The sequence below is a fragment of the Balearica regulorum genome, chromosome 2, assembly GCF_011004875.1.
Source record: "Balearica regulorum gibbericeps isolate bBalReg1 chromosome 2, bBalReg1.pri, whole genome shotgun sequence".
In the NCBI taxonomy this organism is placed as follows: Eukaryota; Metazoa; Chordata; class Aves; order Gruiformes; family Gruidae; genus Balearica; species Balearica regulorum.
In genome coordinates, this window is record NC_046185.1 from 150,644,674 (window position 1) to 150,661,067 (window position 16,394).

Below are 16,394 nucleotides of genomic sequence, written 5' to 3' on the forward strand. Positions count from 1 at the left end.
GGAAGAAATGGATTTCTGCTCCTTGGCCTGTGTAACAGTCTCCTCGTAATCCACCAGCTGATTTCTAGTACTAGGAAGTGGCACTACTCAACTCAACTTTAGCTGTATTTCTCCCCATCAAATACAAAAAGGGGTATATTGGATACTAACAAGATAACTGAAACTTATCTTAACTGTTTATAGACTGTTTCGATTATTTTGCTATAGGATTAGATATCAAATTACAAAACTACAACAATACAATATATACACATTCTGACATTTAAATTTTGATGTTCAGCAGTCTGACACAAAAGTAGCTAAATTGTAAGAAGAAATCTACTTGAACCAGGTTTCATTCCTCTAAATACTATAAAATTGTAAACACACAAATTGCTTGAAGTGTAATTCGCTTTTGCACCAACTTAAACTGGAATAAAGTTAGAAAGAATATTTTGTGTCACAAAAGGTCTTTTACATTAAGATAAGCATTAAAACGGGCAAATCGAACTCTTCAGAAACACTGTTATCACTGCAAAGCATACAAAAGGAAAAGCTGTCTATACAAAACTAACTTAACATCTGCATGTTTTCTGGGTGCTCTAAGAACTGCATCTATCTCAAAATGCACTTGCTTTCTGTCTTCTGCTTCTTCCAAGCTGCACCCACAGAGAATTTACAGAATTCCCTATCAGATATTCTGATTACTCTCCTACATTCACCCCTGGTCAGTTTCCAGGCAGCCTGAATGATTTTGCTATACCACTGCAATGACAGCAAAGGAATCCTGTGTCCCACACAGCACAGGGTTGGGTTTTGGTGGGGGTTTTTTAGTATATTACTTTGAAACAATACTTTTTGAAATATTATTTTGGACATATGACTGAGGAGATTCCTGTACACAAATTCTGGATGTCAAATGTAGTTGTTTATGCCAGGTCTCAGGATGGTAAATTCAGACAAACTTGCAGTATTTATTAGCAAGTTGTTGATTTTTCCTTTCTTCATCTGTATTTAATTCCAAGCTCATACATAGGTCATTCTGGCAGTTGGTACAATCACATGCCAAGTCATAAGCCAAAGACTCCCATGACAAAATATCAAATCAGTGACGCTCTGATGAGATACAAGCAATGGAGAAAGAAATCTGCCTGATCTTTACTGCCAGAACACAGCCTGGTTGAGCTATATTGAGACAAGGTCTCAGCATCAAGTTAAGAACTATCATAAGAAGTCCAAGCCAGCCTGACTTCACTATTCTCTCTTCAGCGTTGTCTAAAAAAGAAATGGAAAAGCAGAACAAACACTATGTCTCATAACAACAAAACTTGCTGACAGGGACCCACTGACTAGGTACTGTGGCATTAATTCATATGCTAGGGCTGAAACCAGTTTCTTACTTGGAGACCAGAACAGCTCATCCCTTAACTCCTTAGAAAAGAGATTTTTATTTAAAGTTTTTACCATCCCTCTTTTAGTTACACATTCCTGTAGGATCCAGTAGATTAGATGAGGTCTTCCTTTAGCTTTACTTTTTCTGAGGATACAGAAAAAGATACTACTCTATTCCCTTCCAATAGAAGTTCAGGAAGAACGTGCTGGTATTACTAAAAGAAAGGTGAGAACCCGACATTTTCCTTTCTTTACCTCATCATTCTTTTTGGGTTTTTTCCTTGGCCTAAGAAACGCTTCACTGTGAAAGGAGGTGAGGAATACTTGTTAGCAAGAAAGGTTTGCTGCAACAATCATCTAAAATTCAAGGTCAAATGTTTCTCTTAGTAACAGTTGTAGACCCATGCTCACACACACAAATTCAGACTCTGTGCAGTGAGGGATATCTTGTACTTCAGTACATATTTATGCATAAAAACATCCAGCTTTCAGAAAGAAAAAAATCTAATTGCCAATAAGAAGAAATTTGTACCTTCCCAGGCATTTGTAATGTCTAGTTTGTAAATGTCTAAGTAGCTTTGCAACAATGCAAACACTGGATTTTGGATTACCTTTCCTATTACAGTCTGTATCCACCAAAGAAAACAAAACATAATAAAAAAAAATCACAACATTTGGCACGAGGTAACCAGACACTAGGCTTTCACCCACGCTGTGGCATATTCTCCCTTCTCCACTGGGGAAGCAAGTATGCCTGTCATGCGCGCCCATATCAAAACTCATCTCTCTAGTCAAGCATTCAAGCGGGGAGATAGTATCTCAGCATACTACTCAAGGATGAGATTTGGAGAAGAAAAGGTCACGTCATTACTTACCAATTCAGAGTGGTGTATTATGACATATGAGGTCTCTAAAAACTGTTTCAAGAATTGCAGAGAAACCGGTTTCTTTTTGAAGGCAGCAAGAGATTCAGAAGAAGAGGATGCAATTTCCATTATGCAGGAGAAGATGTGAAGCAGCAATGGCAGCAAGGCATTAACATTTATTAAGACAGAATCAAAAGCAAGCCCTGTTTGAAAGGCTAAGAGGGTAAAGGTATGCTTTTAATTCATATAAAAATGGAGTGGCACATAAGGCCAGCACTAACTGGAGAACACATAAGGAAAGTCTAGCCCTTTGCTTACTGTCCTCTCAAATGCACACCTAAAGAGAAGGGAAATCAGCATCTGAATTTGACCACCCAGTGAATGGGAAGCAGCCCTCTGCAAGGAAAAGGATGAAGACATCTGGTCTCTGTAGCAAGGACCCTGTCCTTGTAGACTGGGAGCCAGGAGCAACATGTGCTGGAATCCTGCACAGACAACAGCAGCTCCAACCACGTCCTGTGCAGGCAGTGGAAGGAGGACACAGTCTATTCTCATTCCAAGCCTGCAGAACCACATCAGCTGGAAACTAGCAGCCAAACAAATATTTAGCCATAAATACCACGATACAACGAGAGATTTGCTTTTGGACAACTGGGGATAACAATTTATTATTTAGAGCTTCACAATGTGAGCAACTATAAGAAACCTCAATTAGCACATGTAGCTGCTGTGACATACCGGAAACTTAATACAAACACACTGAACAGCCACAGAAGGTCCAAGTACTTAAATGAATATTTTCCTCTTCCTATAGTCTGTTAGGTTTAGATCGTATTAATGTGCACATCGTGCTTTCTTTTCAGGAATATGGAGATACTCCGTTCATATAATCAAAAAAGGTGTTCCTTCTTCCTGAAGTACCATCACAATCTCAACTGACCAGCTCGTGAAAAATGGACAATGCACCTGCTGGCACCACATGTCATTCCAGACACTTTTACCTGTGATGGTAGCAGGTTTATTTTAATAAGCTGCAGTGTTTTGATAAGTAATGCATGTGCCTATTGAACTGATACATAAATTTTAAATATTAATACTATATCCAAGCTAGATGAAAGCATTAGAGAAGACAGAATAAATGATTTAATAAGGTGGGACGTTTAATTCCCTGATGTAAGCTAGCAGCATGTAAAATGGTGAGTTCAGTACTTGGATAAAGCAACCAGAATGCCTCCTGTTTTTTTTCAAATTTAATTGTTGTCACTCATAGGAAACCAAAACCACTAGCTGGAACTCATTAAATAATGTGATAAAGCTGAAAGTCTGACGAGTAAACTGTAAATTCAACATTAATGAAGTGGCATTTACTCAACTGTCATCATCGATTACACTTGTCCACCTGGACAACAAAGAGAATTAAACATTGTGTTACAGCTGCTGTCTACCTCTATTCAGAGAACAGTAAAAAGTATTTAACTAAAACCTATCTTCCTACAGGATGTTTTAATTCTGAATAACAAAAAAAAAAATACCTGATATTGCCTTTGATTTGCTGAGCCAGAAGTGCACCACTAGTAAAGAGTTACTGGGTTGAGACTACCTGTCTTCAGGTTACAGCAGTTGGTTATTACATTTCTCTGTACTTTTTTCAGTCAGTTAACCAACCGATAATGATTTGGGTCACAGTCTGCTACCTCTTCTCCAAATACGAAAAGTAGCATTTTGCAAGGTTTCTGAAGTTTCCTTTGTATTCCATAACTTTTAAATACAATTAGCGAATCAGCCAGGTCTGACTGTAAGAAAAGGTTACTGAGCTTGCAAACCTTTCCTAACAGGTATCACCTAAGTGTCCTGTGCTGTGTGGAACTGTTTCTTTCCAAAATTCAAGTATTTGCCATATCAATGTCTGCACATTACTTTTTAAATCAGATATCTAGGAAAAAAATGTTTTACAACTCTGCTACAATATCCTTCTGTACCCAAAGTATTTAAACTCTTACTCCACAGCCACGTCAGCTACAGATTCTTCCTTTTAGCCAAATTTCTGTATTGGTTTCTAACACCCTTCTGTTCCCACCCTAACCCGTTTCCTTTTGAAATGAAAGTATTTAACAGTCTTCATTTATCACTGTGAATAAGTTCAGTAAAAAGCCCCAATGAGAATGAATCTCAGTTATCTTTATTAAGTAATAAATGCATATTTATCATGAAAGTAGGAGTTAATATTGAATACAGTACATAGCATTAGAAAACAGTTTTCATAGCTTCTAGGAAACAAAAGCTGTTTACAGATGGTACAATAAAGTTTTCAACTTTTTTCCAACTGTCAAACTGTTCCTTTGACTCCTGTTTCCTCCAGTAACTGCCTTGCAAATCCCTCCCTTTGTGGCACTCACAGCAGAACTTTCCAGATCTAATTGCCCAGGAAGACGTTTTCCTCCACTGTTGCAGTCCTGAAATCTGTTATTTCCAGTTACAATTTCTCCTTCAGTCTGGGTGCTAGCATGCCCACCATCCAGCAGTGGTTCTCTTCCAGCAGAAACAAACAGAGGGAAACTACGACAGTTTTCATCCGTCCACATTTGCTAACTGTGGCCATGGTTCTAAACAATGGACAACATCCATCTTTTCTACACTCCTTCCAAAAATATCTTTGCTGGATGACTGACTTCTGTCTTGCTTCAGTACTCAGTTGCTGCACAGTACTTTTGCTCTCCATTTTAACCATCAAGACTTCCTGAAGCTGGATTAGTCTTCCCTGAGAAGCACCCAGGGTGTGTTGCCTGACCTGTTGCAGGTCTGCGGGCCCAGGCACATGACTCCCACAGCAGTCAGATGAGGGACCAAAGGCACCACTCAGCACTTACCTCAAAGCATGCCACAGACAGTTTTATCCCCTGAGGTTTGTTTGCCATTTTGATACCCTTGCTCAGACTGGTGGTGGCAGCTGGAAGGTGGTCGAAGTCACTGTATCATATTTCAAACACGCGACAAGCTTTCGAAGCACGAAGCCACACACTGCAGCTCTATCTGCAGCAAGTTTAAGACTTGCTGGACTATAGTACTTGTAGTGTCGTCTTAATACAAGACAAAATTTCTAGCACATCTAATTTTGAGGTTATTAAAGTAACAGATTTGGATCTTTGAATAAGAAGCCTACAACAGCTCTGCGGTACAGGCTGGATGTTCCTTTCCCCATAGGAAAGTAAATGCTATAACTTAAGCTGGTGGGACTGAAGTTACAGGTTACCTACACATGCACTGGAGGTAACAGACTTACTGAAGCAGTTAACCTTGGAGACTGGGCAGCAGGAGGCTCATTTCAGGGTCTCTGGGACCTACAGATGGCAAGAGAGCAGCAGTGGAGCCAGGACAGGGTGTGCCGCGGGCAGGCAGCTAACAAAGGGCTGCTGTTTGTCCTGGTGGGAACAGCAGTAACCCTGCCTTGGGCTGGCATAAGGGAGAACATTAGGGGAGGAGCAAGGACTTTTAGATAGGACCTACGGAGTAGAGATTTCACATCCTCATTAGACTTTAGCCTCTATTCACCTTAACAAGGGAGCAAGTTGCTCAGTCAGAAGTTGATTTTGGTCACTTCTCCAGCACTATTAGTCTCAAGATGATGCAGCTTCAGCGTTCCCCCTTCCACACACACATTTCAATCCTAACACAAGAGTTAACTGTGTTCACAGTTTCCCAAATGACCCAGATTACAATGAGATAATTAACTGCTCATGAACAGCTATTCATTGAAAAACTCTATCACGCTATCTGTTAAGACATTGAAAACCTTCATTCCTGTATCTGTCAAACCTCTGAGAAGAAATTTAAGACTGTTTCTTTAGATCATTTCTCTTTTTGCAACTCTTCTGGACTGTGATAAAAAAAAGCAAGGCTTTCTATCAGCTGAACTTGCAAGGTATTCCCTAAAACCACAAAAACCCCCTCTCCAACTGCCAGCTGAAGCTTCTGATTTGGCCACATGTAATGTGTGAAATAGTTATATTCTACTATTTTTTTTTTTTTTTATAATTAGCAACATCAAGTCTGTTTCTTTAGATATCATTCATGCCATATTGTCTGTGAAACAGCAGCTCTGCATTTCATATCTGAAACTACATTGCTCCTTTTGGAACAGCTTCATTTGCTAAAGCCAAGCTCAGTCCACCAAACAATACATTATGAATGCAATAAAAATTTTCTATGCTCTTTATATAAATGGATATGTACATTTCCAAGGTCTGAGACATAATTTGCAGCTCTGAAGCAGTTTTACTCTATGCTTAAACTTGGTATATAATTTATAGTGCAATGTGTCTTGTAGTCAGTTATCATTAACTGTTGGCTGTATTAGCAATACACTCTCCTATTTTTTTTTCCAAAACTTATAACATCATATAAAATGAAATAACATATGAAAATTTAGTCATTCTTGACTCAAAAAACAGAGGTTGTCTTTACAAGACAAAAAACCTAGCACCTAATTAAGAATACTTCAACCACATATTGGTACAACCGTGCTTTATTAATACTAAGCATGATATAAACTTGTTCTTGGTGTCTCATACTAAACCACATGCTGTTCAGAACTGTAGATAACAAACATTAGCCTAGTCCAGAAATCAGAAGACTGTGAACCAGAGAGTAATCATAAGGTAATCCTACCTGAATGACCGTCTTTACTTCAACAGGGACTTAAGATACGCATTTTCCAGACTGGAGCTGAGAATCTATGGAGCCTGAAGAAAAAAGGAAAGGCTAAAAGTAATATGACATTTGTTCTAGTCCGTGTTTGAAATACAAAGTATTCTCATGTTTTTATTCTAAATGCTAGGAGCATAAGTTTAAAGTAGTTAACTTCCCAACAACTGTTCCTCTACGACGCTTTGCAGAAATAACTAAAGTCAGAAGAGACTTTTATTTAAGCCAGAGGGAAAAAAAGGATTTCAAGTTGCAAATTTGTTCTGCCTCCATGCCTGTCCTAGACAAATTGGTCTTAAAACAGTAATTAAGGAAAATAATTATTCCAAAATGGGTACAGGTAAGCTTTATCTACCTTATAAATATCTGTAAGACTCCACAGACATGTAATTACATTTCATACATGAACAACATGCAAGTTTTGGTAAAAAACTTTACATGTAAGCCTTCCCCCAGTGCACTTAATGGGTCCATACTGAAAACCCTTTAAGCACTTGTGACTTCATGCTTGTAGTAAAGATGCTCTTTTCTTTGCTTCATGATAGCTAATCACTCTGCTTTGGAAAGTCAGCAATAATCTCAAAACCATTACTAGCTGCGCACACTGACATTCAGCAAATGTCTTTTTCAACACTCCACCTGGCATTATGCACTGCCTACTCCTCATACAGACTGAAAACACCTGATGTCGCCTCTTAGCAATAAACTGCAGGAGCAGAAATGGAGCAGCAGACCACAGAACGCACGTGAGGAACAAAGCTACGGCAACCCTGTTCCACGTATGGCAAGCACCTAAGAGTCAAAACAGGGTCGAAAGCATCAAGATGGGCCTATTCTTTCCACGTTCATATGTCACCATCTCTTCTGCACACTGCAAACTACAATGTTCACATCTCCAATTTCGTAGTTCTATAGTACAGGCTGTAGTTATAGCTTATGGATTGGTTCAATGATTATCTTTAAATACTGATGTCATTGAGGAGGTAAACAATGAGTTCATTTCAGGATCTTTTGCTTGCAGGCTTGTTACATCACTGACCATATTGCACATGGCTCAAGAACTAAGCAAGCCTGAATTTTTCTTCTTTTAAAATTTAAGCAAAGAACTGCCCAAGTTGATTCTTTTTTCTTTTATTAAAATATGACGTACTACAAGGGGGTACTGTCTAGGCTGGATTTTAACTTGATCTGTTATTTCCCATAAGTAACATAAGAACAGCAATAGTGGGATCACATTAGCCTTCACAGTTGAATGGAAAAGCAACAAAAAACAAGATGTTGGCCACAGTAACAAGATGTGATCCCAAAAGATTAAATATACTGAAACCTTTTTACATTAGCAGCTCATCTTTTCTCCAAAGTTAACAACTGGGAGATAAGGTTGATTCTACCCATGGTTCATAATGTAGATTTATAAACCATTTTCAGGACAAAACCTAGAGTCCTGAAAACTAGTCTGCTTAATGCTATTACTTAAGAACACATGGAATTTGTTAGCCTTCTAACATGGGGGAGGAAATTCAAGTTGTGTTCTTTGGTAGCTAAACGAAAGGAACATAAATATTTGAGAACCCCAAAGTTCTGTGTATCTTCAGACATGCAATGTTTTTGCTTTCTACTGGTTTTCCCATAAATGCAAGACTGTTAGTTGAAGTAAAGAGCATGTCAATGTGTCTCCATCATTTATCGCTATCTTTGGAAACTCACTTGTCAAAGAACTTTACTGAATACCTCATGGTAATGCTCAAAATGATTCTGTAAAATACACAAACACGGAGTCAGAGCTGTTCTCAGACCTGCCATACAGCCAACATGACATGGCACAGAGCTAGTGGTCTGACTTGTGAAGGGATGTTTCGGATACTGAAAAGTTATTGAGGTGTATTAAGTAATACTTGCTCCCTGTTTCTCTACTTCTGTAATACAGGGCAAGTCACTGTATTAGGTAAGGACAGTATCACTTGCGATGTAAACACACACAATCCACTGAAAGCAGGTATAAATTAATTCTGTGATGTTGTTATATTTCTAAGACTAAAATAAGGAAGGGACAAGTTAATATACTGCATCTTTTCCTTAATGAAAAAGAAACAGTAGCAACTTTTCAGGAGATGGGGTCAGGAAGAGAACAAACACCACAGGCTGGCATTAAACTGCATTAGCACAACTATGTGGGAAGCTTTTATGACTCCTACATATAATTAATGTAGTTCTAGATGGTAAAACTTGCTTAATTCATTGCAACAGCTTTCCAAAAGATACTCTAGAAGACAACTAACAGACATTTTGCTAGCAGCAAGACCAGATTTTTTTTCCCTGCTTTTACTTATTATCATAGCAAGTTCTACAGTAAACCTTAACGCAGAGGAACCAGTTTAGAGGGAAGATGCTACTGAACTACATTTTATAGATGCCTTCCGCTCCCTTCCACATGCTAGAGACAAATGAAAGGCTCATGGGTGCCCAGGTGCTTGCCACATGAAAAGGAGAGATTCGGCACAGAAAAGTAGAGCTAAGGCTGGAGTTTCAGTGAAAGGCAACGTTGCAACACGGTAAGAACAGATGGGAGCTGCAGCAGATTCAACATCAACGTCTTCATGAGAAGCACAGTACTCCCACAAGGCACTCAGGAAAGGACTGGAAGTTGCCACTTAGAAAACATATTTATTACCATTTCCTATCAGGAGTTGGGATGTCCTATAAATGTTAACAAAAAATGCAAGTAAATAATAGTACATTCATTAGCCCACTTTCTCTGTGCCTGGTACTAACTTCTATACTGTACTCTTAAAAGGTTACAGCTCTGATACCTGCCTAATTTAAAATTTAAATTTAAAATTGCAAGCTATTGCACAGAAAACATTTTATTACAAACACAAAAATGTCATACTAGCTCAAGTTCAAGGTTCATCAAACACAGTATCCTGTCTCTAATAAGGAGTGCTAGTGCATGCCTAAAGAAGAGAACAAGAACAGAGTAAACATACAACAACCCTGCCTTGATGCACTCTGCCAGCTGACAGCAATCTGCAGCTCTGGACTTCCTCTGTCTCCTTTTAAGTGTACATGTGTAAATATAAACATGTTCACATTAAAGTCCAAAGTTATGCTGAGTCTGAAATCATTTAAATCAACTTTTCACCATTTAGGTTATCGCTTTACTCCTTTTCATTCTGATGAATAAAGAGGCACAGCTGAAACTGATGACTCTCATTCATTCATTCCGTAGCTCTACGAGATTAAATCCCAAAACCTAAATTAACTGTTGCTTTAAGACAGCTTTTAGGAGCTACATGCAATCATGCATTCTGAATACAAAAAAACCTTACTCAATCCAAACAGTGATATCTAGCAAAATCCTAACGTTAATTATAAGTGAGATTAGAGATTTGATCATCCATGTCAATTACAGCCAACAACACTTTCAGTATGCAAATAACCTAGCTGTAAATTAAGCAAGACCTTTCTGTAAATCTGTCCAAAATGTAGACATTCCTCCATAAAAGGTACCCGAATGATGATGATAATACATCATACCAAATTTCTAATTACTGTATTTTTAAATTAACACCTACAAAAGACAAGTATAATGAAAAGCATGCCTCATTAAAATGGGACTCGATCGAAGTAAACTTAAAATAAGAACTCTGAACCTCATAAAAAAAAAAATCAAACCGTAATAAACAAATGGTGGATTCAAGTACTGAGGATCGCCATCAGGTCTAAAGCTGCTGGTCACCACTGTCCGGACTATTCAGTCTTCCTCATAAGAACGAACTCCGAAGATCACTAAATGCTATTGCCCCTGAAGTTATTCTACAGTTTATTTAGAGGGAAGGAAAGACAAAGAGGAGGTGAGCTGTTTAAGAAATCAAATCAAAGAAAAAACTCTGGAAATGCAGAAAGATGGTTTGTTGTAAATACAGATTAAATAAAACAAAGCTAGGAATTCAGAGGTGAAAGCACAGTAGTAGCATGCAAAGGAATCTACTGCTCTTCTGAGCTCTTACATCAAATATCATCATATACGTTCTTCACATGCAACACGCCAAACTAATAACACTATTTATTGTTCAACACAGATCAAACCTAGGCATTAACAAAATCAGCAAGGAGCTGTTTTCACAGATAGATTAAGTTATTCTCAGCCAATTCATAAAAATACCTCATGATACTGATAACCTATAAATTAAAGTTTATAGGTCTCCTGAGTCCAGCCGCGTAGTCTAATGTCACTTCATGGTTCAGTCACATCCATTACTTTCTATCAGCGAGCTCCCCTCAACTCCTCCCGGCAGCTTTCAAACGCGAGCCGCAGCCGAAGCACCAGCCGTGATTCAACTCACCTCTCCCCCTCCCTCTCACCCACCGGGGGGATTTCGCCGCCGTGCCCGCGGGGAGGTCTCCGCTGCGGGCCTGCCTCCCGCGGGCGCGGATCGAGACCCCCCCACACCCCTCACGGTACCACCGCACCTGCGAGCGGCCGCGGGAGCCGCCTCAGCCCGAGGGAAACCCCCTCGCGGGCAGCGGGGCACGGTCCCGCGGGGCTCCCCCACCGCCCGGACAGCTCACACACGCCCGGGGGGGGGGGGATCACCCGGGCGGCGGATGGCCGGGGGAAGGGGGGGGGCAGGGGCCATCTTGTAACCGGCGCCCCGCGCAGGGGGCACGGACCCCCACACGCACCCCCAGGGACGAGCCCCCACAGCCCAGCACCTGCCACAACCCCTCACTCGCCACCCCACCTCCCGCGGTCCCGCCGGCACAGCGCGACCCCACCGCGCCCCTCGGAGCCCCCCGCCAGCCCGCGGACCCCCGTGCGCAGCACCGCCCGCCCTCGTCCCGAGGCGGCGCCTGCGCGCGGCAGGGCGGCGGCTCCTACCTGCTGCCGGGCCTCTCAGGTGGCGGCGGGCGCGCCCCAGCCTCCCTCTAATCGCGGAGCCGCGCGCCCCGGCTCCCCATCGTCGCCGCCGCCGCCGCGCTGGGCCGGGCCGGGTGCGCCGGACCCCTCCCATCGGGGCGGGGCTCCGCGGCGCGCGGAGCCCAACGGCCGCTCGGCAGGCCTCGACCGCGGCCCCCCTCCCCCCGTACACAGACACACGCCAAGGAAGGGCTCGCGCTCTATTGGCTAGAGAAGGGAGGACCGCGCAAAGCGGGGCACCGATTGGGCCGGGGGGAAGGCGGCGGCCCGCCCCGCGGAGGTCGCGTGACGCCAGGTGGCGGGTGCGCGGTGGGCGCGGGCTGCGGCCGTTCCGCCGTTCCCCCCGTTGGGGACGCGGGTCCGGGGGTTCCGCGGGCGTCGCGCTGCCGGGCCCCTCGTGAGTCCGCCCGGTTGTGCCTGCTCGCAGTTCGGAGTTGCGGAATTTCGGCAGCGTGACAAAAAGTGGGGCTGGGGGAATCCGCGGCGGGCCCGTCACGGAAGCTGAGGGAAAGGAGACCTGCCGGTTCTCGCTGTGGTAGCTGGCCACCCAGCGCGGCTGGTGTCTCGCAGCAGGGGCGCACCGTGCTGCCCAACGCCCGGCTCACCTGTGGTCCGGGCCCTCCCTGGTGAGGGACCTCCTGGCCAGGGGACACCGTGTTGCTCCGCGATGCCCGGGGGCCAGCAGGCGCCTTCACAGGCAGTGTGATCGGTATTTTCTGACGTTTGTAGAGATTGTGCTCAGGAGGGAGATAGGGTGGAAAAGCAGGATGAGTAAAGCCATCACATAGGGGCTGAGACGCAGACAGGGCTCGGTAGCTGGCAAGGGCAGCGGTGGCTTCACCAGAACAGGCTGCAGCCTTGTCTGTGCCTGAAGGGACGGGACTATTCCTTCAATGAATCTATTCTTAATCCTTCGCCAAGGATTCTTCCAGTCTTTTCCAAGCGAAGGAATACACTGGTGTAATAAATAAGTGTGTTTGCAACAGCAGTGCTGTCTAGTGTCCAGAAAGAGCAGCATTTAGTGCACCGGACAGCCACCTTGCAGAAGTGCAACCCTAGCCTATGCCAGGCTGTACTGGTATTAGTTCTTGGCTAATGTCAGAATACGTCATTACAGGTGGTTTTGGACAGCTTTAATTCTCCTGTACTTAGTGGGACTTTCCTGCATTGTCTTCAAGTAGCATTTCGAGTGAAGTGTTTAACTGTGACAAAAATTCATTGAGATACATAAATGGGTCCAGAAGACTATTAGTTTCTTACAATTTCCTGTCATTTATTGGGCCAGGTCTTTTATTACTAGATACATATAGTTGTGTAGTGTATAATGCAACTAATCGCGTTCAGCCTTCTCTGACACTTGTTCCTGTTCAATTTAAAATTACGGTTTTTGGGCACACTACAGGATTACATGATTTCAATATGTTGTCAATCGTTTTTTGTTTAGATCAGCAAATCATTAACGATTACTTCCTTCTTATCCCTATCTTCAAAGACTTGGGACGTGATCATTCCTTCTGTGATCCAGCAGCAGCTGAAGTATTCCTGAAAGGAAACTGGTTTAACATACATGGTTAGTTTTGGAATAAATTATTCTCAAAGACAGTAGAGTAATTACAATGCCTAGAGGTGCTAGACACCTCAAATTGTAGCCCAGTTTCTAGATGAATACATATTTTTTGTGTTTTTTGAGGTCATATTTTAAATATTCATCTCACTTTCCTTTTAAATAAGTATTTTACAAGATTAAACAAAAGCCAAGCTAATAATTTCCTTCTTTTAATGCTGACTACCACCCAAGTACTTTTTCATATCTTAAGACTTAACCTAATTTGGAAAATTAATTAAAAAAAAAAAAGCCAAACAGTTCTGAGTTCTGATACTTTATATGCAAACTTTTAGTTGAAGCCAGGCTGTTGTAGAAGAAACTTAAATTCCCCAGGATGAAAGTGCTGACAGACACTAAGCAACAAAACTCCAAAACAAAGCTTCTGGCCAGAAAGACGAATTGCCATTGTACCCATCCAAGTATTACCCTTCTTTTCCTATTGTGGGGTTTGGCAAGAGTGAGTTGAGCCCTCCATCGGTTTTGAAAAAAGGGCGTATTCTCCACAAACCCAAAACAAAGCAACTCCTGTAAGCTGAATGCTCCCATGTGATAGCAAATGAGATGAAACTAAGGAGGGAATGAAGAGCTTTCCACAGGTCAGTGCTTTTTCCAAACCCAGGGGAGACAACAATCTCCAGAGGACATTCTCCAGCGTGACTTTAGTTAAGAACTAAGCATCCCGACGCCATTAAATCACTCCGAGTCTGAAAGTCTAAGAACCAGACTACGAAAAGATAGCTAGGGAGTTAAATTTGGCAGGTTAGATGCCCTTCTCCCTTTAATTTCCTCCCAGGGATTTCTCTGATGAAAAAGGACAGGAAGAAATAAGACATTTAAGAAGCTATTGTGACACACTAGTCCCCAAAACACTTCAGACATCACTGGTACGGCTGGGGGATTTTCTTCTGTTTTGCTGACATGGTAGGAAATCTGCAAAAGAGGCGTCTAACATCTCTCTCAGAGGAATGCAGCAGTAGAAAGACATCTCAGGTGGTACCACGCCTGCAGATCACTGTAGGCCCACAGAATCTTCCTGGTTGCTTCTAAAGATCTAGCCGATCACAAGATTTTGGCACCTCTCCAGTTGCTAAGTTGTTGTTACAAGGCAGCTAAAACATACTAAATACTTTCCTAAAATTATTTTTCCATGCAGGCAATTGCTATATCTGGCACAAAGATGTTATGTGATCATTAATGGGAAGTAAAACAGCCAGTTTCTCTTCAAAATGTGGCCAGCCCTATGGGACGATTTGAGAACTCCTGCTTTAAATGTGTTTAGTTATGTGTGTGTGTAGAGGCTGCTTTAGTCGTCTTCACCTCCTGACACTGATGCTTTTGCTGTGCATAGCTGAGATTCTTGCATAATTTAACAGAGCTATCTCAGGTGTCTCCCACTCTGTTCAGAGCATTCGAGCTGTGGTCTCCGTATTTTGACACATAGCTTGTATCACATTACATAAACAGAAGAGTTTACCAGACTTGCTTATTTAGAAAATTTCCTAGAGAACAGGGTTGGGTTGTTTTTTTTCTTCCAAACACATATATTTGAATGGCTCCCAAAATATTTATGACAGCTGCCTACAGTGAAATTTTTTATTTCCTTGATTTAGTCTGATATGAGTATAATCAATATAATTCATTTTTCTGTCTCAAATTCCAGCATTGTTGGTGCAAGTGAAATAAATAGATGTAGGTTTTTTGTATTTTTTTTCCTGATGCATTGTAAATGCTTGCTGGGTTTTTTTGTGTTATTGTTTCATCTTCATAGTATTCCAGCAGACAGGCTTGTGGCTAGCAGGAAGGACTGGCTGACTGGAACTGGAACCTGTGAAAAATCTGTTTCAGTCATTGAAAACTAAGGATACTGGAAAATATAATGTTTCAGTCATCTCAGATTGAAGATACTGGAAAATATGTAAAAATAGATTCATTTATTAAAAGCACATTTATTTTGTTTTCTCACTTTTTCCTATTGTAATTGCAAAACCTTCTGAAAGTTGTCATTCAGCAAAACTGTGAAGTATATCTAGGTACAATAAATTAATTATGCAAATCATTTTATTGAAAGAATATGCACATTCATGTATACACATTATTTGCCTGGTCTTCCTATTGCACGTGCAACCTGTAGTAAAATCCTAGTTTGTTAAAGCAAAGAAATGCTCTAGAGACTCCAGATTACTGACTGATATGGTAGAAATCTGTCATGTTTGTGTAGGGCACATGGAGCTTGCATATTTTAACATGAATAAATATTAAAATATGTTATACATTATTTTTCATTGGTTTAGGTTGTTTTCCTGAGGAAACAGAGCTTATAATGTGATATTCATGAGCAGTCTGTCTGTGAGTCCCCCTTAGCAATTTCTGAGTTTTTCTAGCTGCAGTTAATGTAATTTTAACTGCCTTCTTTCGTTATATTTATGAAAATCTCAAAATACATCAGGTTTTTTCTCTTCAACTTGCAAACTTTTGCTGCCTACTGAGTTCTCAGTATTTTTCTGTGAGACCACATTTGCAGTTTTCTGGTATATGAAAATCCAGCTATCGGAAAGGTACATACATGATGTAGACAGACATCTTCAGGTCTGACCTTTTTATTCTTCTGCATGCTCGATGAGCTCGCCATGGCTGTTTTTGCTGTGCGTCAGCTATTTTGAATATTCATACAGTTTTGATGCATAACCAAACTCAATTTTGTCCCTTAACCAAATATCTCTTGTTCTTCTTGCTCAGTCTTACAGTTTTTCTTACTGCAAACCACCTTGATTTCCCTTCTGCCATTCATACCACCAGCTTCCCACTTACAAAGTGGAAACTAAATAAAGTTGATAGAGCAGAAATACAACAGTTTGTCTCACAAGAATTTATCTGTTTGGTTGATGCTTCAAATTCTGTTTTACTTTGAATTCTTTCCTGGATGTCTTCC

The 16,394-nt window shown here is 41.4% G+C and overlaps 1 protein-coding gene and 1 long non-coding RNA gene across 3 annotated transcripts in view; one reads left to right on the top strand and one right to left on the bottom strand.

Moving 5' to 3' along the window:
• Positions 1 to 11,940, bottom strand: part of MPP7 (MAGUK p55 scaffold protein 7) — a 156,160-nt gene extending 144,220 nt beyond the window's left edge. Inside the window, exons 1-2 of one of the 2 annotated variants that reach the window (XM_075746407.1) lie at positions 11,821 to 11,926; positions 6,903 to 6,976 (exon numbers count right to left, since the gene is read on the bottom strand). The gene's annotated coding sequence lies outside the window, so the exon portion shown is untranslated. Of the gene's footprint in view, positions 1 to 6,902; positions 6,977 to 11,820 lie in introns of both variants that reach the window. The other variant, XM_075746408.1, reaches the window with a different exon arrangement.
• A 183-nt stretch (positions 11,941 to 12,123) lies between these two features.
• Positions 12,124 to 15,690, top strand: LOC142600602 (uncharacterized). The gene is made up of 3 exons (XR_012834178.1): positions 12,124 to 12,256; positions 13,352 to 13,429; positions 15,234 to 15,690. It is a non-coding gene; the product is annotated as an uncharacterized LOC142600602 (long non-coding RNA).
• Positions 15,691 to 16,394: the final 704 nt, after the last annotated feature.